General features: G+C 49.4%; 1 protein-coding gene across 2 annotated transcripts in view; it reads left to right on the top strand.

Annotated features, from left to right (window-relative positions):
• LOC140385852 (adrenocorticotropic hormone receptor-like) overlaps positions 1–22,400 on the top strand; it is a 156,506-nt gene that overhangs the window by 70,585 nt on the left and 63,521 nt on the right. The window contains exon 1 of one of the 2 annotated variants that reach the window (XM_072468443.1): positions 10,308–10,567. The exons of the other annotated variant lie outside the window; for it this stretch is intronic. The gene's annotated coding sequence lies outside the window, so the exon portion shown is untranslated. Of the gene's footprint in view, positions 1–10,307; positions 10,568–22,400 lie in introns of those variants that run through there. 2 annotated transcript variants of the gene reach the window in all.

Below are 22,400 nucleotides of genomic sequence, written 5' to 3'. Positions count from 1 at the left end.
CCAAGGGTTGGCAATGCAAGCCAAACTGAACAGCAATATGCGCATCCCAGGAATGACAAAAACTGCGGACACCCCAACCCTCTGCAAAGATGATGTGGATAGAAGTCCCACCTCCAATTTTCCCATTGGGCAGAGTAAAATCCCACCCAATGATTCGGTATTACTCCAGGAAGAGTTTGATAGGTTTAGAACAAAATGAAGCTCAATTGCAACTGAGGCAAGAATTTGATGCCTTTAAACAAAAGTAGTTACTCAGCAATAATGGACGCTATTAAGCTGAAATATCTGCCATTTCTCTTCAGGTGAGAGTCACATAAATTGATATTCTAATAGAATCAATTTGTCCTCTGGACCCTTCACATAGGGCACAGGGACGACAGGGTGGTTAGCACTGCTGCCTCACAGCGCCAGGGACCTGGGTTCAATTCCAGCCTTAGGAACTCTGTGAGGAGTTTGCACTTTCTCCCCATATCTGCGCGGGTTTCCTCCGGGTGCTCCGGTTTCCTCCCACAGTCCAAAGATGTGCAGGCTAGGTGGATTGGCCATGATAAAATTGCCCCTTAGTATCCCAAGATGTGCAGGTTAGGTGGCGTTACGGGGATAGGGTGAGAGAGTGGGACGAGGTAGGGTGCTCTTTCAGAGGGTCAGCGCAGACTCGATGGGCTGAATGGCCTCCTTCTGCATTGTAGGAATTCTATGATTTTTGGAGATGCCTTAAAACCTATTCCTTTGTCCAAGATTTTGCCCACCATCCTAGCTCTTGATGGGCCCAGTGTCAAATTGTGTCTGACAGTCACTCCTGTGAACCACCTTGGGACACATTGGGACAAAAGGTTCGGTGGGGTTACTGAGTTCTGGAGGCGTGGGCCTAAGTAAGATGCTCTTTCCAAGTGTCGATGCAGACTCAACGGGCTGAATGGTCTCCTTCTGCACTGTAGGGATTCTATGATTCTAGGATTTTAACTATGCTACATCAATACAAGTTGTTGATCATGCAATATTTTGCTGTTCATTCACATAGCAAGTGATCCTCACTTCTGAAGAAACAGTGGATGTGAAGATTAAACACGTTTGGAAGGTGCAAATGCAGTCCATAATGGAACTGACAAGTAACTTTCAATGTTCAATGTTTGCCAGCTGTCACATTGAAAACAATAAAGTTGATTCATTGCATGGAGCCCGTTGCGATATTTTAATGCATCTCTAAATTCTCAACAGATATTTCTATTTATAGTTCCATAATCATGTTTTGCATGCAACATAAAGACAAATATGTAAGCTGCTCAGCCCACAATAAGCATAAAAACTTTGACAAAGAGTCATCCAGACTCGAAACGTTAGCTCCCTTCTCCTCTCCACAGATGCTGTCAGACCTGCTGAGATTGTCCAGCGTTTTCTGCGTTTGTGCCACAATGACCATACTTGTTCTTTCCAAAGTGCTTCTCATGCAGAGAACAAACAGTCGGAATACTTCGTAAACATCTATCAAGCAGGAAAGACAATGTGAAGAAGGGGAGATAGTGTCAGAATGGCAATGTCACTGGTCCGGTAATTCTGAGGGTCAGGCTACTACTCTGGGAACATGGGTTCCAATCCAATGTTAGCTGGTGAAATATAAATGCGATAGTGATTAGTGATTAGTATTGGTTATCATCAATTTTAACCTAGTGACAATGAAGGGATGGCGACGCATTCCCGAGTCAGGGTGGTGAGTGACTTGGAGGGGAACCTCCAGGTGGTCGTGTTCCCAGGTATCTGCTGCCCTTGTGATTCTAGATGGTAGTGGCCATGGGTTTGAAAGGTGATGTTTGGAAAGCTTGGCTTTATGACTGGCAGCTTTATCACGGTGGATAAATATTCAAGCTACCAGACTGAACACTATAATGGTAAAGGCATTGATAAGAGCATTAAAGAATCTCTTTCCGACGCATGGGTTTACGGAGAAAATTATTTCAGACGATGGATCAAATTCATGCACGAATAGTTCAAGACATTTACAGAAGGCTATGGAACCAATCAGGATTTTCCTCTTCACCCACAGGCCAATGGGGAAGCCCAGAGACTAGTGAAAATCATGAAAATACTCATTGCTAAGAATAGCGATTGGCATGAAAGCATTGTAGAGCAATGCCCTTCCGTACCAGATTACGGCAGAGAGGGAGGCCATTCGGAGGCCACTAAAATAAACAGATGGAAAGAAAAATTGAGAGGAAGAGACAGAAAGGAAAGGTCAGAAAAATATAAATTTAATATTTCAGTGATTCAAACTTCACATAATAATGTGGCTACGAGGGCAGGTCAAAGACGAGGAATCCTACGGCAATTAACTCACCTCCTCACCGCACAAAACCTGTCCACCATCTACAAGGCACAAGTCAGGAGTGTGATGGAATACTCTCCACTTGCCTGGATGAGTGCAGCTCCAACAGCACCCAAGAAGCTCAACACCATCCAGAACTAAGCAGCCAGCTTGATTGCTCCCCCCCTTCCACAAACCCTCCACCGCCAGCGAACAGTGACAGCCGTGTGTACCATCTACAAGTTGCACTGCAGCAACTCAGCAAGGTTCCTTGGACAGCATCTTACAAACCCACCACTACTACCATCTAGAAGGCCAAGAGCAGCAGATACCTGGAAATCCCACCACCTGGAGGTTCCCTTCCAAGTCATTCCCCACCCTGACTTGGAAGTATATCGGCGTTCCTTTGCTACCGCTGGGGAAAAATCCTGGAGCTCCCTCCCTAAAAGCGGGGGGGGGGGGGGGGGGGGTACCTACACCTCAGGGGCTGAAGCGGTTCAAGAAGGCAGTTCACCACCAGCTTCAGAAGAACAACTAGGGATGGGCAATAAATGCTGGCCTAGCCAGCAATGCCCACATCCAGTAAATGAAGGGGCAAAAAATATCTCCCAGCACAGAGTTGTTTCCAACAGGACTTCCTCACACAGTCAATTACTAAGCTCTCCACAGTAACTCTAAAACACCCCCGCACTACACCCCCATGCCACAGCGTGCCCCCCTCCCCAGCCCCAAACACCCCGCCCAACCGGCATCCACCCATCGGGGGACCACCCAGGGCCACATCCAAGTCAGCCCCCCAATGAGGGCAGTACCAGCCAACATTGCCCCTGGCAGCAGGAACGGGTGCCAGGACCGGGGGCACCGATGGGGCTGGTACCGACGGGGCAGAGATGCGGGGTTAGGGGGGTGGAGACATGCGTGGGCGGGGCCCACAGTGACAACCGTGGACCACCATGTAGCCCATGGTACCTGGTTGGGCACGGGAGTATGCGCCATGCTAACATGTTGGCCTTTCACCCCCTGCAGACAATGGCGTTCGGACTCCAACCCACGAAGCTGGCTGCCATGGCGATTGCCGCAGCCTGCGAGATACCCTGCGGCTGCGTGAGCGGGGGCCGCTCATAGAGAAGGGGGAAGCTGCAGCAGAGGAGCGGGCTGCAGAGGACCCCGGGCTGCAGAGGGGCAGGTGGCGGCCACACAGGATGGAAGGCCGGCCGCCAAAAAACAGGCCGAGGGGGAGGAGGAGGTGCCATGGAGGCGCCGCATGAGGCCCCGCGTGTATCAGCACCGCGTGTATCAGCACCGCGTGTCATTCGAGGACCTGCCAGACTGGGCATGCAGACAGAGTCTGCGGATGAGCAGAGGGACTGTGGGACACATCTGCCAGGTCATGGCACCCTGGCACTGCAGGGGTATGGGGGAGAACACCCTCTCCCGGTGACCGTCAAGCTGACGGTCGCCCTGAACCTTTCTGCGACGGGGTCCTTCCAGGCGGCAAGTGGAGACGTGTCCAGGTTCTCGCAGGCCTCGGTGCACAGGTGTATCCGGCCTTCACGCAGGCCAGTCCATCACATGGACCTGCGGTGCAGGTGCTGGGGGCAGTCAGGGCAGGAGGGAAAGGAGGGAGGGGGGGAGGAGGGGGGGAGGGAGGACAGTCCACCCATGGGGCCTGCACTCCTTCCGGTCAGCATTGATCGGCCCACCCCCACACACATCAGACGGAGCACCGAGGCAGGTTTTAATGCTGTTTATCGTGGAGAAATATACAGTCTGTGCCCTAGCCCCTATACCTCAACTGTACCCTGCACCCGTGCCAACTTAACTGGCGTCTAACTGTCTCACCTTACGGGCCCTAACATTGCGCCGAGTTGGTTCCTCAGATGGAAGAGCAGGAGTGGAGGTGGCCTGCTGTGACTCCTGCCCTGCGACAAGGGTCCCCATTGGCGCACGTCTCCTGGGGCGCCCCGGCCCGGATGGGCACGGCCACTGCTCGGGCATCCCGAGTGGCATGGTGCTGCCCTGTTCTGCCAGCTGTCCACCATATGCACCAGGAATAGGAGGGGGGGGGGATCCGATGTGCTGCGGTGTGTGCGCAGCCGGTGAAGCGGATGATCCCGCCGATGGAGACTCCAACCCCTGGTCTGCGCAAGTGGAGAATTACAGGCCCGTTTCCTGTCTGAGCCTGACACTTTGCCAAATTCTGGTAAGATTCCACCCAATATTTGCCACAGGTAATATTTTTTAAATCCATTCTCGTGTCATTATTCCAATTCTGGGCCTGCGAGCTGAGCGATTTTGCAGAATCACAAATCTCCTCAACGAAAAAAATCAATGATGCTGTTAAATACCAGCCTTAACTTTCTGCAGTGAATTTAAGTAGTAACTAACGAACAATGCAACAAATTCTTGAGTCTCACAGGGACGTTGAAAACAAGTTGGCCTTTCCAGGAGGCGAAAGGCAGACCAGAGCAAGTCATCCAGCAACAGGTGGCAAATCCTGACCCATCAGGCATCTCAACCTCGCCACCTGTTACTGAAAAATGTATTCACGAATAATGTTGACTGCCATTAAAGTTGCTGCGATATCGCCAGAAAAACGTGGGCCATTATCTATTTTCTAAACATTCGGTTTGAACGGAGCTTAATGTGGGTTTCAAATAGCTACCGAGCGAACTTTGCACTGCTCTTGATAAAGCAAACGCAACCACCCTATTATCCATTTCACTTCTGGGGGGGTAGGTGAACAGCCAGCTGTCGTGGTGCACATAGGCACCAACGATATAGGTAACAAATGGGACAAGGTCCTACAAGCTGAATTCAGGGAGTTAGGAGTGAAACTAAAAAGTAGGACCTCAAAGGTAGTAATCTCAGGATTGCTACCAGTGCCACGAGCTAGTCAGAGTAGGAATGTCAGGATAGATAGAATGAATGCGTGGCAGTGAGCCAGAGAAGACACAGCCAGAGTGGGACACAACCAAGAGTGAGTTTGGGAATTTGAATCTAGGTGGGAATTCGAAGCTTGGGGGGGAGGAGGCACTTTTTATCCCTGGTAAGTGACTGGTAAGTAGTTTTTCTTTTCATTGTCTAATTTATTTATTTTTTCTTTCGTTTTTTGGAATTGTAGTTGAATAAGTTTACCTAACGTTTAAGATATGGCAGGAGATCCCAGACCCGTGTCATGCTCCTCGTGTGTGATGTGGGAGCTCAGGGACACGTCCACTGTCCCTGGCTCCTTCATGTGCAAGAAGTGTGTCCAGTTGCAGTTCCTGTTAGACCGCTTGACGGCTCTGGAGCTGCGGATGGACTCACTTTGGAGCATCCGCGATGCTGAGGACGTCGTGGATAGCACGTTTAGCGAGTTGGTCACACCACAGGTGAAAGATACTGAGGGAGAAAGAAAATGGGTGACCAAAAGACAGAGCAAGAGTAGAAAGGCAGTGCAGATGTCCCCTGCGGTAATCTCCCTGCAAAACAGATATACCGCTTTGGATACTGTTGAGGGAGATGGCTCACCAGGGGAAGGCAGCAGCAGCCAGATTCATAGCACCATGGCTGGCTCTGCTGCGCAGCTGGGCAGGAAGATGGGTGGCAGGGCTATAGTGATAGGGGACATAATTGTAAGGGGAATAGACAGGCGGTTCTGCGGACGCAATCAAGACTCCAGGATGGTATGTTGCCTCCCTGGTGCAAGGGCCAAGGATGTCTCGGAGCGGCTGCAAGACATTCTGGGGGGGGGGGGAGGGTGAACAGCCAGCTGTCGTGGTGCACATAGGCACCAACGATATAGGTAACAAATGGGACGAGGTCCTACAAGCTGAATTCAGGGAGTTAGGAGTGAAACTAAAAAGTAGGACCTCAAAGGTAGTAATCTCAGGATTGCTACCAGTGCCATGAGCTAGTCAGAGTAGGAATGTCAGGATAGATAGAATTAATGCGTGGCTTGAGAGATGGTGCAAGAGGGAGGGATTCAAATTCTTGGGGCATTGGAACCGGTTCTGGGGGAGGTGGGACCAGTACAAACCGGACGGTCTGCACCTGGGCAGGACTGGAACCAATGTCCAAGGGGGGAGTGTTTGCTAGAGCTGTTGGGGAGGGTTTAAACTAATGTGTCAGGGGGATGGGAACTGATGCAGGAAGTTGGAAGGTAGTAAAACAGGGACAGAAACAAAAGGCAGTCAGGGGGAAAGTGTAAGGCAGAGAAGCCATAGTCAAAAATCAAAAAGGGCGACAGTACAAGGTACAGTGACTGAGGGGAGCTCAGTGAATAGGCCTAGTAATACTAAAGGGAATAAAACGGGAAGTAAAAACATTAATGGTAAGCGACGCGGCAGGTTGTTACATGAAGATATGGGTTCAACGACAAGGAAAATTAGGAGAAAAGTTAAGAGGAAATATAACTTAGGCGAGGTTACTGATCGAGGTGTTAAGATTCAAAACAGAGGTAAAAAAGCCAACATAAGTGTACTTTACCTGAATGCTCGTAGTATTTGGAATAAGGTAAATGAGTTGATGGTGCAAATCATCGTGAATGACTATGATTTAGTGGCCATTACTGAAACATGGTTAAAGGATGGTCACGACTGGGAATTAAATATCCACGGGTATCAAACTATTCGGAAGGACAGAGTGGATGGTAAGGGAGGTGGTGTAGCTCTGTTACTTAAAGATGACATCCGGGCAATAGTAAGGGATTACATCGGTGCTATGGAGGATAAGGTTGAATCTATTTGGGTGGAAATCAGGAATAGTAAGGCGAAAAAGTCACTTATCGGAGTAGTCTATAGGCCACCAAATAGTAACATTATGGTGGGGCAGGCAATAAACAAAGAAATAACGGATGCATGTAGAAATGGCACAGCAGTTATCATGGGGGATTTTAATCTACATGTCGATTGGTTTAATCAGGTCGGTCAAGGCAGCCTTGAGGAGGAGTTTATAGAATGTATCTGCGATAAGTTCCTAGAACAGTATGTAATGGAACCTACGAGGGAACAAGCGGTCCTAGATCTGGTACTGTGTAATGAGACAGGATTGATTCATGATCTCATAGTTGGGGATCCTCTCGGAAGGAGCGATCACAATATGGTGGAATTTAAAATACAGATAGAGGGTGAGAAGGTAAAATCAAACACTAGTGTTTTGTGCTTAAACAAAGGAGATTACAATGGGATGAGAGAAGAACTAGCTAAGGTAGACTGGGAGCAAAGACGTTATGGTGAAACAGTTGAGGAACAGTGGAGAACCTTCCAAGCAATTTTTCACAGTGTTCAGCAAAGGTTTACACCAACAAAAAAGGACAGTAGAGAGAGGGGAAATCGACCATGGATATCGAAGGAAATAAGGGAGAGTATCAAATTGAAGGAAAAAGCATACAAAGTGGCAAAGATTAGTGGGAGACGAGAGGGCTGGGAAATCTTTAGGGGGCAACAGAAAGCTACTAAAAAAGCTATAAAGAAGAGTAAAATAGATTATGAGAGTAAACTTGCTCAGAATATAAAAATAGATAGTAAAAGTTTCTACAAATATAGAAAACAAAAAAGAGTGGCTAAGGTAAATATTGGTCCTTTGGAAGATGAGATGGGAGATTTAATAATGGGAGATGAGGAAATGGCTGAGGAACTGAACAAGTTTTTTGGGTCGGTCTTCACAGTGGAAGGCGCAAATAACATGCCAGTGATTGATAGAAATGAGGCTATGACAGGTGAGGACCTTGAGAGGATTGTTATTACTAAGGAGGTAGTGATGGGCAAGCTAATGGGGCTAAAGGTAGACAAGTCTCCTGGTCCTGATGGAATGCATCCCAGAGTGCTAAAAGAGATGGCTAGGGAAATTGCAAATGCACGAGTGATAATTTACCAAAATTCACCAGACTCTGGGGTGGTCCCGACGGATTGGAAGTTAGCAAACGTGACACCACTGTTTAAAAAAGGAGGTAGGCAGAAAGCAGGTAATTATAGGCCAGTGAGCTTAACTTTGGTAGTAGGGAAGATGCTGGAACCTATCATCAAGGAAGGAATAGCGAGGCACCTGGATGGAAATTGTCCCATTGGGCAGACGCAGCATGGGTTCATAAAGGGCAGGTCGTGCCTAACTAATTTAGTGGAATGTTTTGAGGACATTACCAGTGTGGTAGATAACGGGGAGCCAATGGATGTGGTATATCTGGATTTCCAGAAAGCCTTTGACAAGGTGCCACACAAAAGGTTGCTGCATAAGATACAAATGCATGGCATTAAGGGTAAAGTAGTAGCATGGATAGAGGATTGGTTAATTAATAGAAGGCAGAGAGTGGGGAGTAATGGGTGTTTCTCTGGTTGGCAATCAGTGGCTAGTGGTGTCCCTCAGGGATCAGCGTTGGGCCCACAATTGTTCACAATTTAGATAGATGATTTGGAGTTGGGGACCAAGGGCAATGTGTCCAAGTTTGCAGACGACACTAAGATGAGTGGTAAAGCAAAAAGTGCAGAGGATATTGGAAGTCTGCAGAGGGATTTGGATAGGCTAAGTGAATGGGCTAGGGTCTGGCAGATGGAATACAATGTTGACAAATGTGAGGTTATCCATTTTGGTAGGAATAACAGCAAAAGGGATTATTATTTAAATGATAAAATATTAAAACATGCTGCTGTGCAGAGAGACCTGGGTGTGCTCGTGCATGAGTCGCAAAAAGTTGGTTTACAGGTGCAACAGGTGATTAAGAAGGCAAATGGAATTTTGTCATTCATTGCTAGAGGGATGGAGTTTAAGACTAGGGAGGTTATGCTGCAATTGTATAAGGTGTTAGTGAGGCCACACAGGAGTATTGTGTTCAGTTTTGGTCTCCTTACTTGAGAAAGGACGTACTGGCACTGGAGGGTGTGCAGAGGAGATTCACGAGGTTAATCCCAGAGCTGAAGGGGTTGGATTACGAGGAGAGGGTGAGTAGACTGGGACTGTACTCGTTGGAATTTAGAAGGATGAGGAGGGATCTTATAGAAACATAAAATTATGAAGGGAATAGATAGGATAGATGCGGGCAGGTTGTTTCCACTGGCGGGTGAAAGCAGAACTAGGGGGCATAGCCTCAAAATAAGGGGAAGTAGATTTAGGACTGAGTTTAGGAGGAACTTCTTCACCCAAAGGGTTGTGAATCTACGGAATTCCTTGCCCAGTGAAGCAGTAGAGGCTCCTTCTTTAAACGTTTTTAAGATAAAGATAGATAGTTTTTTGAAGAATAAAGAGATTAAGGGTTATGGTGTTCGGGCCGGAAAGTGGAGCTGAATCCACAAAAGATCAGCCATGATCTCATTGAATGGTGGAGCAGGCTCGAGGGGCCAAATGGCCTACTCCTGCTCCTAGTTCTTGTGTTCTTATGTTCTTCCGATCGCTCTTTTATATTTAGAAGCATGAGCGCTTTGGTGTTTGGGAGATTAATTACACTGGCTTTTGCCAAGGAAATCCAAGAATGCACCATGACAAAATATTATTGCCAAGTAGTTTTCCAGTTCCTCATTTCCTTGGCACAGTGTCAGGACTGCGGTGAATAGGGTTATCTTTCTGAAACTGATGTCCAACAGCACAGCTGCCAGTAACTATTATACTGATACTAAAAAGCGGAGCAGCCACCGGCAGTCAGACCAACTACATCTGGAGGCCGGAGTTAATGTTATTTAGCAGGTTAATCAGGCATTTCGAATGTTCTGCAGGGTTTGCTACAGTAAATATCCCTTAATCGGTGAATGCATTAAACCTGTGGCCTGGCAACAAATTGATTTCCTATCAATGCAGCAAAGGACATTGAGCTGTAACAAGTAGGCAATCACAGAACTTTTAAAATATACAATTCAAAGAGAAAAAGATAGACTTGCGGGATTTTCCTTCCTCTCCTCCCGCGGCGTATGTTCCACCAGCAGAGGCAACGCGCGATTGGCCAGCAGCAAGATCTTCCGGTGCCGGGCGGGGGGGGGGGGTGGGGGGTCACCATCGGCGGGACTGGAAGATATCGCCAGCTGGAACATACAGAGCAACGAACAATACGGACAGGAACAGGCCCTTCGGCCCTCCAAGACAGTAACGGGCATGATACCAGCCTTGGCCAAAACCCTCAGCACTTCCGAGTGCCGGAAAGTCCGGAAGACTTCAGCCATTGTGCATTTCAAGACCAACAGAAATCGCAAAGTGCTTTACAGCCAATTAAATACTTGCGCAGCTACTGCCATAAATGTAGGCAATGCAGTAGCCAAAATAGGCTCAGCAAGCTCCCATAAACAGCAACGTGATAATAACCAGGTAATGTCTATTTTTGTGATAATATAATAATCTTGTAATAATCTTTATTGTCACAAGTAGGCTTACATTAACACTGCAATGAAGTTACTGTGAAAAGCCCCTAATCGCCACATTCTGGCACCTGCTCGGTTACACCGAGGGAGAATTCAGAATGTCCAAATTACCTAACAGCACGTCTTATACGGACTTGTGGAACGAAACCGGAGCACCCGGAGGAAACCCACACACACACGGGGAGAACGTGAAGATCTGCACAGACAATGACCCAAGCCAGGAATCGAACCTGGGACCCTGGAGCTGTGAAGCAACAGTGCTAACCACTGTGCTACCGTGGTTGAGGGAGAAACATCAGCCAGGGCACCGCTATCTGCTCTTCTTTGACATAATGCCATGGGCTCTTTTACTTGCGGCCAAACGAGCAAATGGGGCCTCGGGTTAACATCTGATCCAAAAGACAGCGCCTCCAACAGTGCAGCACTACCTCGGTACTGCAATGGAGTGTCAGCCTTGGTTTTGTACCCTGGAGTGGGATTTGAACCCAGAACCTTGTCATTCAGAAGCAAGAGTAGTACCAGCTGAACCTTAACTCACATTTATAAATTTGACAAATGTCTACACCCATGCCTTCGTTACAGTGGAAAATAAGGTGCGGGATTCTCTGGTCCGCAGCCGCGTTTTCCTGGGTGGCGCGTCCTGGCCGGCAGTGGGATTCTCCGTTCCCGCCACCTGTCAATGGGATTTTCCATTGTGGCCACCGCCACACCATCAGTAAACCCGCAGGCGATGGAGAATCCCGCCGGCAGAGAATCCAGCTCAAGGTCAGCAGTGAATGTGTGAGGGCTGAATTTTTATAATTTTATTGTTTTCCTCTTTCTGGAACCTCATCAAGCTAGACAAAGCTTCCAGATTCTGGCATTCAACCATTTCCGCCCTCTTGCATAGCCCCAATCTTCTTCACCCCCCCCCCCCCCCCCATTATGACCATGCCTTCAATTACGTGGGCCTGAAACTTTGAAATCCCATCGATAAATCTCTCCTCCTTTAAGAGGCTCCTTAAAACCGACTACTTGTCCTCATGTCTCCTTAGGGGAGGTGATGGTGCAATGGCATTGCCACTGAACTAGTAATCTAGAGACCCAGAGAACTGCTTTTGGGACCTGGGTTTGAATCCCACCACGGCAGATAGTCAAATTTGACTTCAATAAAAATCTGGAATTTGTTTTTTAAAAAGACAAATGATGGAACCATTGTCGATTGTTAGGAAAACCCCATCTGGTTCACTAATGTCCTTCAGGGAAGGAAATCTGCCATCCTTACCTGGTCTGGCCTACGTGTGACTCCAGACACACAGCAATGTGGCTGACTCTTAACTGCGCCCTCAAGGGCGATAAGGGATGGGGAACAAATGCTGGCCTTGCTAGCGACACCGACATACCATGGAAGAATAAAGAGAAAGGTGGCTCAGTGCCAAGTCTTGTTTGATAACATTTTGGGACATTTTACCACATTGGAGGCATTATATAAATGCATGATGTTGTTTTTATGAACTTCATCTTCAGTTCTTCAAGCTCGCTGCATTAAACTTTCTGTAACGCTTCAACAATTCTATTACTCACGATTAACTGTTTCCTAACTTTCCTGAGCCCTCGTTTCAGTAAGCCAACAGGTGACCCAGGATTGAAGGCTTGGTTAAACCATAATCAATGAATTACCATTTCAAGTATCGTTTCCAAAATTTGGATCTACTGGCAGTGTCACCTGGGGTTCAATGGCCTCACCCGCCCCCATAAGCCAACCACATTGTCGAGAATCCACTTATAGAACAGCGTGACTCAGGGCAGGTTACATTGTCTTCCTGTTGAAATATGTTATTAATGGGGCTTGAACTTAAGATTTGAATGGTGACAGAAAATAAGCAGTACATCTCCCTCTGATATTCAGGCCCATTCATTTCTCTGACACTGGAATTAAATCTCTGTGTAATTCGTGTGAATACAACTGAAGATGCAGAAGTAGAGCATAACTTTCTAATGCGTTTTCTATTGCTGACTGCCCTTACAATGTAATGAAGTGGAACGGTGGGTTTAAAACGCAAACTGGGTGACTCACACCCTTGCATTAATCTCTGGCACTCTGGCTGATAAAAAACAACATCGACATATTCCCTGCGGGGGGAAAAGGTCACTCAATGCTGCACAAAGCTCGACCTGTGTGAAATAGACTGCTGTCTTGTTCCTAATGGTAGTTCCAACCCACAGATTGCTTTTCGTGACTTTGCAAGCAATGAGGATGTCAATTAGAAGGTGCGAACAGTCCACAGTTTATTAAATAATGCTCGGCAAGGAAAGCAAGTTCCTCAACCATTAGTGCCGTCGGCTAGTTTCTGATTGAGTTTATTAATTTGCACTTGATTTCCAAAGGGCGTGGACGCAGATTAACCTTCTAAGGCTCCCCTAGTGCTTTGATTAAGAACTGTTCATTGCAAAAGGGAACATACAAACATGTCTTGGTAAAATAGCTTGGGTAGGCCTCATTTCATGGAACGGTCCAGCAGCAAAGGAGGCCATTCGACCCATCGCGTGTGTGTTGACTCGTGGAAAGCGCTATCCAATTAATCCTGCTCCCCTTGACCTTCGCGGAAGGCCCTGAACATTTTTCACCCTTAAGGAGTTGTCCAGTTCCATTTTGAAAGTTATTATTGCATCTGGTTCCATCACCCTGTCAAACAGTTCCTTCCAGATCGTACATCGCTACTTTCTCCTCATCTCGTTTTTTGGTTCTTTCGCCAATTATTTTCAATCTGAGTCCTCTCCTCTGACCCTCCCGCCATGGAGCCAGTTTCTCTTTATTTATTCTATCAAAACATTTCATGAATTTGAATACCAATCTCCTCTTAAACCTCTCTGCTCGAAAGAGAACCATATCCACCTTTGGTTCAAAAACAAGTAACTGCAGATGCTGAAAATCAGAAAGAAAAGCAGAAATGGTTGGAAATATTCAGCAGGTAAGGCAGCATCTGTGAGGAGACAAAAGCAGAGAGACGACGGATGGGATTTTCCAGCTCTTCTCACTGGCGGGATCTTCTAGTCCTGCCGAAGGCCACCCTCCCCCCGCAGGAGGACAGGGGAGCCACACAACACGTCGTAGACATTGTCAGGGCCAGAAGAGCGTGCCGGAGACTGGAAACAAGCTGCCTCCGCCGCATTTATTTTTCCGTTGCAAATTTTACAAATCTTTCATTCGGTCCTTCCTTTGAAGTCCAAATTGTGAACTGATGTTCTTCAGGGGCTCGCTCATAAGCATTGGGCACTGCAACTTTGACTATCTCACAACTAGAAGATTGTTCTTCTGAAAGACTAGACCGCACTTCCTTAGCCTTCCCGACCAAAACATTTTTCAAAATGAGAGTCTGTCTGTCCTTTGTAGCCACCTCTCCCAGTGAGATAAATTATCTCTCAACACCACCTTCAGTGAATTTAGGAAATAGGCGAAGACTTTCAGAAGAATAATCTTCAGATTATGAGAAAGAGGGCACACAGTGGCACCATGTCAAGGACCCAGGTTCAATTCAGGTCTTGGATGACTGTCTGCGCGGAGTCTGCACCTTCTCCCCGTGTCTGCGTGAGTTTCCTCCGGGTGCTCCGGTTTCCTCCCACAGTCTAAAGATGTGCAGGCTAGGTGGATTGGCCATGTTAAAATTGCCCCTTAGTTTCCAAAAGGTTAGCTGGGGTTACGGGGATAGGGTGAGAGACTGACCCTAGGTAGGGTGCCCTTTCAGAGTGTCAGTGCAGACTCGATGGGCTGAATGGTCTCCTTTTGCACTGTAGGGATTGTATGATTCTCTGAATGGAAACAGGCTGCAGAATGCTGTGGTAAAGAGGGACCTGAATTACAAAGTAGTTAGCGTATAGGTATATTATGTCATAATAATAATAACGCTTATTGTCACAAGTAGGCTTCAAATGAAGTTACTGTGAAAAGCCCCTAGTCACCACATTCCGCCGCCTGTTTGGGGAGGCTGATACGGAAATTGAACCGTGCTGCTGGCATTGTTCATTCTGTCATTAAGATGGCAGAAAGAATGTCAGTATTTATTGCAAGGGAGATAGAGTATAAAAATAGAGAAGATTCAGAGTATTGAGTCCAGTTTTCTCATGGGACATACTTGCATTGAAAGCATTTCAGAGAAGGTTCACTAGCAGGAAGATGACAAAGTGAGTCAAGGGGATTCAGGCAAGCAAAGTGAGTGGGCAAAGACATGGCAGATAGAATATATGTGAAAAAATGAGAAATTACCCACTTTGGGGAGAAACAGGAATGCGGAATATTTCTTAAATGGTGAGGGTGGGGAAGTGTTAACATCCAAAGAGTGTTTTGGTCCATCAGTCACTGAAAGCTAGCAGCAGGTAGATACAGTAAGCAATTAGGAAGGCAAAATTGTGGGGGGTTTGGAGTACAGGAGTAAAGATGTCTTGCTGAAACTGTATTGAGCCGACCTCTAGAGTATTAAGGAAGAGTATGCTAGCCATACAGGAAGTGCAACAAGGGTTGGATTGGATTTGCTAATTGTCACGTGTACCGAGGTACAGTGAAAAGTAATTTTCTGCGAGCAGCTCAACAGATCATTAAATACATGAAAAGAAAATACATAATAAGGCACCACAAGGTGTACAATGTAACTACATAAACACCGGCATCGGGTGAAGCAGAAAGGGTAGTATTAATGAGGTCAGTCCATAAGATGGTCATTTAGGAGCTTGATAACAGTGGGGAAGAAGCTGTGTTTGAGTCTGTTCGTGTGTGTTCTTGTATCTCCTTCTGTATCTCCTGCCCGATGGAAGAAGTTGGAAGAGCGAGTAAGCCGGGTGAGAGGGATCTTTGATTTGCTGCCCGCTTTCCCCAGGCAGCAGGAGGTGTAGATGGAGTCAATGGATGGGAGGCAGGTTCGTGTGATGGACTGGGTGGTGTTCACGACTCTCTGAAGTTTCTTGCGGTCCTGGGCCGAGCAGTTGCCATACCAGGCTGTCTTGCAGCCCGATAGGAGGCTTTCTATGGTGCATCTGTAAAAGTTGGTAAGGGTTAATGTGGACATGCCAAATTTCATCAGGCTGAACCTTGAGTTGGTGGGATGTGGAAATATTAAGGAGACTGGCCCTGTGTTCTCTGGAGTCTGGTACAAGTGAGTTGATCTTGTTGAAACGTACAAAACTCTCACTGGGCTCCATCAGGCCGATGCAGGAAGGATGTTTCCCCTGGCTCGTGATAGAGGTGATAGAGCTGAGGAGGAATGTCTTCACTCAGAGGGTGGTAAACCTTTGGAATTCGCTACCCCAGAGAGATGTGGTGGTGCAGTATGTTCAAGTAGAGATCAATAGATTTCTAGATATTAAAGATATCAAGGAATATGGGGACAGTGCGAGAAAACGGCATTTATGTAAAGAATCAGCCTTGATCTAGTTCAATGGTGGAGCAGGTTCAAAGGGCCAAATGTCAAACTCCTGCTCCTACTTCTTATGTTGCTTATGAACTGTTAAAGTGACTCAATGACCACAAGGGCAGCACGGTAGCATAGTGGTTAGCACTATGGCTTCATAGCGCCATGGTCCCAGGTTCGATTCCCGCTTGGGTCACTGTCTGTGCAGATTCTCCCCATGTCTGCGTGGGTTTCCTCCGGGTGCTCCGGTTTCCTCCCCCAGTCCAAAGATGTGCAAGTTAAGTCGATTGGCCATGATAAATTGCCCTTAGGTTAGATGGGGTTGCAGGGTTACGGGGATCAGGTGGAGGTGTGTGCTTCAGTAGGATGCTCTTTCCAAGAGTTGATGCAGACTCGATGGGCCGAATGGCCTCCTTCTGCACTGTAAACTCTATGATTCTATATTAAGTTTAAAAGGAGCACGTTTGCCTTTATGCAATCTGATGTAGTGTATCGTAAATGAAAAAGGGCTACAGCCAATGAAAGAGAAGATAGAAGCAATGGTCATTGCCCCAAAATCAAAAGATGTCTCCAAGTTTAGATCTTTTACAGGCATGGACAGATTATAGTCATGACTTTTGCCTTAGCATGTAAGAGGAGCTTGTCCCGTGATGCACCACTCTTCATTACAACACAAATCATAACCAGAATTGGACATCAGTGATCAGTTATAGATGATGGTGAAGAGAAATCTGTAGCATTTGCTGAGTGGCAGCACTTAGTGCTTTAAGAGACAGGAGCGGGATTCTCCGATAATGGGGCTAAGTGTGACGCCGTCATAAATGGCGGCGCTATTTACGACGGCGTCATCTGGCCCCTAGGAGCAGCGATCCTGCGCCACACAGGGGGCCAGCACAGCACTGGAGCGTTCCGCGCATGCGCGTGGGTTGCCTTCCGCGCGCCGGCCCCGGGCAACATAGCGGAGCCCTACAGGTGCCCAGCGCGGAGGAACATAGCCCCCCCCCCCCCCCCCCAGGATTAGCCCGCCCGCCGATTGGTAGGCCCCAATCACGAGCCTGGCCACCATGGAGGCCCCCTCCCGGAGTCGGATCCCCCCTCCCCCACACCAGGACGGCACCCGCAGCATGAACGCCGAGATCCCGCCGGAGAATCGGCGGCCCGGCGTCGGAGCGCAGTCGCGTGATTTGCGCCCCACCCCCACCCCCCCGGCGATTCCCCGACCCGGCGTGGGGTCGGAGAATCCCGCCGGATTCTGGCATATTTTATACAGAAACCATGGAAATCCATAGTCAGAAGTTTTATTATTGGCCTGGTCTCTATGGTGGTCGAGATTCATTGGTTAGCAAATGTACCACTTGCCAAAATTGCAGAGCAAGCCACCAAAATCTCCTTTGCAATCATGGATCGTGAGCGAATTGACCATTTCAAACAGTGCATATAGATTCTGTGAGAAGCAAAATGACAAATTTTGGTGCATATTGGCACTTATTCTAATTGAATTGCGGTAAACCTGAAAAGGACAATACACGATTTATGGTCCATTTTTTTCGGTCATGGTTTACCAGAGGAGCTTGTCTCGGAGAACAGGAGCTGGATTCGCCGCCCCACCGTGCCCCGATTCTGTTTCACCCTGCCAGCGGGATGTTCCGTTACACCGGCTGGTCAATGGGGTTCCCCATTGTGGGGCAGCCCCACGCCGTCGGGAAACCCCCGGGCGACGGCAAAACGGAGCATCCCGATGGCGGAGAACATAGAACGTAGAACATAGAACAATACAGCGCAGTACAGGCCCTTCGGCCCACGATGTTGCACCGAAACAAAAGCCATCTAACCTACACTATGCCATTATCATCCAAAATTAAGCCCCAGACCTCCATTTTATTCTCCCCATTCCAGAACTCCAGAATGCAAAATGGCATCAAAGACACCCTCACCCCTCCATATTGGCCTGCAGCAGAAAGATCTGTGACAATAGCCAAGGCAGCACGAAGAAACAAATGCAGTATAGATGTTTATGTTACGGCACGGGCAGGATCCTCGGTTTCAGAAGCTCAGTGCTCCCGCCAGCATAGAATAAGGACAGTGTCCCGCTGGCTCTTGGAACGTCGCCAAGGTGGTCATCTCACGCCTTTACTGTGCTAAATTATGCACAGCGGTGAACACGCCTGTTTTCCTGCACTTACCGGTCTCGGGCCGCCATTTTGAATGAGCGCACTGATCCCACTGGCCAGAGACAGACCCCCCCCCCCCCACCCACAATGCAAATGTTAACCTCCCATTGATAAGGGGAGCAACTTAACGCCCCCCCCCCCCCACATCCTCGGGCCCTCCTTCAGACCCCGCTCCCTGGCATTGCCAATGATGCACTGCTCTCTGGCACCTTAGCACTGACACCCTAGCATTGACATCCTAGCCTGTTGTGCTGACCCCGAGAGGAGTCAAGGAGGTTAGCCCATTGCTCATGTGACCTTCTGCCGCCGCCAGAAGGGTCCTGGGGGTTGGTTAGCCTCAGGCATTGGGTAAAGCATTGACCCAGGGAGCCTCCCTGAGATGGGAGCCCCGTGTCTGGACTGCCCCTCACAGCCCTGGGTAACCTGAAGATCACTCTTGGCATGGTGATCTCAGGAAACCCTCTGTTCCAAGATCATCATCCTGGTCTGACTGTTCACTAAGTGCAACAATGTTAAGTGCTTTCTGCGGACAGAAGAGAGGAAGTGAAAGCACTTAGCGATTTTGAAGTGGCCAGCAGATGTCAATCAGAACAAGGCTGTTTATAAACATTGCGGTTAGGATCAATGAAGGGTATCTCAGATACATTCAACCGTGAAGGGAAAGATAAATAAACAAACCTCCTGGTGGTTGTGTTTAACCATTGATCTGTCAATCAAAGGCTAGTTCCACTATGAAATTGAATAAATGCTAAGCATTTCAAAGGATCACGGGGATTTCAAGGCTTTTCATGTGTTGTGAGCTTTCAAGGAAGGCTCAGATACTTCGGAAAGAAGCAGATTAAAAAGCAAAGGGCTGAGGGAGCAGATGTGAGGAAAGGGCTTATTTCTCCAATGAACTGTCTGATCTGCTCATCAGCTGTCAGGCAGAGCAATTCAGAGTGAGACGTTTAAACAGGTCAGACCAGGATGATGATTTTGAACAGAGAGCTGCCTGAGATCACCAGTCCAATAGTGATCTTCAGGTGGCCCAAGTTGGAAGGGGCAGTCCAGACATGGGACCGCCCATCCTGGGGAACGTTCCAGGATCAGCCCTTGCCCACAGCCCGATTCCACCCAACTCTCAGGACTCTTGAGGGATACCTTGGCCGGGATTCTCTGAGCAACCCACCGCAACCGCGCTCGCCGCGAGAGTGGCGAATGGGGCGTCGGACCCGCGATTCTCCGGCGACCTACTTCTTCTTCGCGCCGGCCCGCTGTGTGGGTCCACCATGTTGCGTGGGCCCGCCACGCGCATGCGCGGGCCCCCAGCCAGACGAGCAGAGCCCCGGATCGGCATCCGGAGCTGCGTGGAGCACCCCAGGGCCCTACTAGCCCCCTCCAAAACGGAGAATCACTCCGGACTTTCTGGAAAAATGTCCGAAGTGATTTGCGCCGGTTTTCTTGCGGGCGTGGGGACATAGCCCCATTATTGGAGAACCCCGCCCCATCTCTGCAGTCTGTGCTTGTCAATAATTGCACCAAAGCCCACCCGGTAGAGTTCCCGCTGGGGTGGGGTCGGAGCATAACTGGGGGGCGTGGAGATTTGGGATTCCAGCCCATTAATCACATTCAAATGAATGCATATGAGCTGGTTGCATGTTCCCGTGGGCATGGGACTGGAAGCTCGCTCTGGCCGGCAGGACTGGAGACTGGAGCCATCCGGCGCCGATCCCATTTTCAGGCATGGGATTCTCCGCCAGGTCAGGATTCCCGATCGTGGTGGCAGGGAACAGGGAGTTCCATGGAACAGTGGCTAATTATCTGCAGAGATACAGAATAGCTTTTCACACTCCACCCCGGGGGATAAACCTGCTGAGCTCTTAATGAAGAGAAGATTACACGTTGGAGTTCAGTTTGATCAAACGTGAGAGGTAAAGTGAATGAAAACAGTTCTGTCAGAAATGAAAATCGCTTATTGTCACGAGTAGGCTTCAAATGAAGTTACTGTGAAAAGCCCCTAGTCGCCACATTCCGGCACCTGTTGGGGGAGGCTGGTACGGGAATTGAACCGTGCTGCTGGCCTGCCTTGGTCTGCTTTCAAAGCCAGCGATTTAGCCCTGTGCTAAACAGCCCCTGTGTGCTAAACATAAGTTTCAGGAGAAATGGACATGTTTGTGTCCTGAATCCCCCCTCCCCAGTGGGATGTCGGAGATGCCACACAGGTTTGTGGCACTAGGAGGTACTCAGTTGAATTGGTGGAAAAGTGGGAAGCATTCACGTAGGTCACATTATCCCAGCCTGGGATGATCCAAAGCTTGAACATTGTCTACTTAATAACGAGCTTGGGCGGGATTCTCCGGTCCCCCAGCTGCACGTTCCTCGGTGGCGCGCCGGTGGCTGGCGGTGGCTGGCGGTGGGATTCCCTCTTCCCGCCGCTGGTCAATGTAACCACCCCACACTTTTCCCATTGTAACCACCCCACACTGCCGGGAAGCCCACAGGCGAGGGTGCGCTGCTGGTGGGAAAAGTGAATCAGAACGGCCGGAAACCTCTGGCCCGAATGTCTGAGTGTGAACCAGTTCAGAATTCAGGACCTAAATGATCTAGATAAAGACACAAGGCAAAATTCTCCGTTTGAGAGACTATGGACTGGATTCTCCGGTTTTTATGCTATGTCCGGAGAAGTTTTTAGTTTCACGATGAAAAAGTCGGTGCCGCCCCCTCACTGATGCTCCGCCCGGTGGGGGGGCGAGCAGCCGCACCACGCAAAACCTCCAGCGTTCCAAACAGAGACGGTGGGAGAATTGCCGGCTCCATGGCCGAGCATGCGCATGCCGACGGCCTGCGGCAGTCTCGCCATACAACCCGGCCTGCCAGATAGTGCCCCCCCTGTAAACCCACTCACCACCCCCCGACTACCTCCCACCAGTTCCGGCCAGCGGAAGGGCTCCCCCCCCTGGTCCCCCCCCCCCCCCCCCCCCCCCACTGTGCAGAGCTGGACACAGTCCACAGCCGCCACGCGAGGTTGACAAAAACTCAGAGCACAAGTGATCCACAGGAAGTCAGCCCATCAGGGGCGGAGCATCGGGGGGGGGGGCCTTCAGGTGATGTCCTGAGGCCGTCCCAATGGCATGGGCGTGCTCGCCGATGGCACTGTTTGGGAGGGGGCGGAGCATCCATCCCCCATACCCCTGCGGATGCACCATGACCTGGCAGGTATATCGCACAGTCCCCCTGATCAGCCAGAGTCTTCGGCGACATGCTCAGTCTGGCTTGTCCTCGAATGACAGGCTCTGCCGATAAGCGTGATGCGGTGATTCCTTCTCACCTCCTCCTCGGCCTGTTGGGGGGGGGCGGCTTTCCACCCTTACCAGCTGGCCCCTGTTCCTTTGGGGGAGGCTCCGTTCTTCAGGGCCCTGCCTGAGCAGTTCCTGTTCGTACTTCCTCAGTGCGTCCACCAGGCCTGCGGCGGACAGGATGATGGCAATCCTGCCTGGTTGGATACCAAAATCCATTGTCTGCAGGGGGTAAAGGGCGGACATGTTAGCCTGGTGAGGTTCCCCATACCCGATCAGGCCCAATGGGCTACACGGTGGCCCTGGCCTGCATTGCAGCTCCTGCCCCTGCATGTCCTTCTCCCACCTGCCCTCCTCTCCCATCTCCACACCCATTCGCGGCCGTTCCCTGAGGCACTCTGCCCTCTGCACCGCACCCCTGCCCCCAGCGAGGCCCAGCACCCATCTCTGACAGAAGGGGAACTGGTGGCTGGCCCTACACATAGAATCATAGAATTTACAGTGCAGAAGGAGGCCATTCGGCCCATCAAGCCTGCACTGGCCCGAGGAAAGAGCACCCCTACTCAAGCCCACACCTCCACCACATCCCCATAACCCAGTAACCCCACCTAACCTTTTTTGGACACCAAGGATAATTTAGCATGGCCAATCCACCTTACCTGCACATCTTTGGGCTGTGGGAGGAAACCGGAGCACCCGGAGGAAACCCACGCAGACACGGGGAGAACGTGCAGACTCCACACACAGGTCGCCAAGTGACCCAAGCCGGGAATCGAACATAGGACCCTGGAGCTGTGAAGCAACAGTGCTAACCACTGCGCTACCGTGCTGCCCCATAAGTCAGCTGTCTGCTCAGCAGCCCCTATCCGACGGCCTCCTGTTGGATCTACTTTTGGGCGTCGTCCTTGGGTGGGCCGCGTGATGTCCCTCCAGCAGGGTAGCGCCTGGGGGGT

The sequence above is a fragment of the Scyliorhinus torazame genome, chromosome 11, assembly GCF_047496885.1.
Source record: "Scyliorhinus torazame isolate Kashiwa2021f chromosome 11, sScyTor2.1, whole genome shotgun sequence".
NCBI classification, from domain to species: Eukaryota; Metazoa; Chordata; class Chondrichthyes; order Carcharhiniformes; family Scyliorhinidae; genus Scyliorhinus; species Scyliorhinus torazame.
Note: the sequence above shows the minus strand (reverse complement) of the source record. Positions and strands in the feature narration are given on the sequence as shown.